The following is a 1,243-nucleotide window of genomic DNA, read 5'->3' as shown; positions in this document are numbered from 1 at the left end:
TTCTCCACTATTCAAAATTTCTCTTGTATCCTAATTACCACGTAGCTTCCACATATGAAAGAAACATAAGACCCTTTACTTTCTGTTACTGGTTTATCTCATCTAATATAATGTTCTCCATGGTCTTCTATTTTTCTGCAATGACATAATTTTGGAATTATTTATTGCTGTGTAGAATTCTATTATGTATATAGCCTATAATTTTGTAATCCATTCACTTGTTAATGGGTACCTAGGTTGGTTCCATAATTCAACTATTGTGAATTGTGCTACTATAAATATGGAAATGCATGTATTACTATAATATTCTGATTTAATTCTCTTTGGAAAGATACTCAGAAGTGATATAGTTGTATCATATTGTGAAATCATTCCCATTTTTTTAAAGAATCTTCACAATTATCTCCATAATAATAATGATATTATTACTGAGATTACAAGTGTGTGCCACCACGCCCAACTCTTATTGGTTTCCTTTGATGAGCAGACACATTTTAGTTTAACACCATCTCATTTATTAAATAATATTTTAATATACTAAGCTTTTCATATTTCATATTTAAAATTTCTTAATTCTTCTTTCTAAATTTTCTGCAGCTCAGTATTGGCAAACTCCCTTGCAGTGAGTTGTGGGAGTTTATTGCTTCTTCACTGAATTTCATTCTCATGCTTTCAAAATTCTCAGATATATATTGCTGTTGTCTTGACATCCTCCCTTTTTATGTGAAAGTCCTATTCCTATTTGTTTTTCTTTTAATATAAGGTCTGGGCTACGGGTATATATTTGCCTCAAAAAAGATGTCTCATATAATCAGGCTTTCGAGTTTGTTCTTCAGAACTTCTTTAACAAGATATAGTTCTTAGTCAGTCCAGGCAAATAAGAGTCTCTGCTTGGCTATAGGTCACTGTGCTCTTGCAGACCAAATTAACAAGACCAAAGACTATGATATTTTGTTCAGAGCTTGTGTCTTGCTGGTTGGGATTTAATGCCTCTTAGATACCACCACTTCTCTGCTGGTTACAAACCCATGAGATCCTTCCTAATGTTGATTTCTGGACTTTGTGGTTACTAGATGTGAGTTCAGCATGGCCAGAAGTTACTATATTCAGAACGCGTTACATGGTGGGTTGAGCTTTTATGGCCCAGAGACACCACCACTGATCTACTGGATGCAACGATGGGCATCCCTGTCAGACACTGGCTTGTGCAATCTGCAGTCACAAATTCTGCTTGTGGACAGTG

Source organism: Muscardinus avellanarius (genome assembly GCF_963383645.1).
Source record: "Muscardinus avellanarius genome assembly, chromosome: 5".
NCBI classification, from domain to species: Eukaryota; Metazoa; Chordata; class Mammalia; order Rodentia; family Gliridae; genus Muscardinus; species Muscardinus avellanarius.
This window is presented reverse-complemented; position numbering follows the sequence as displayed.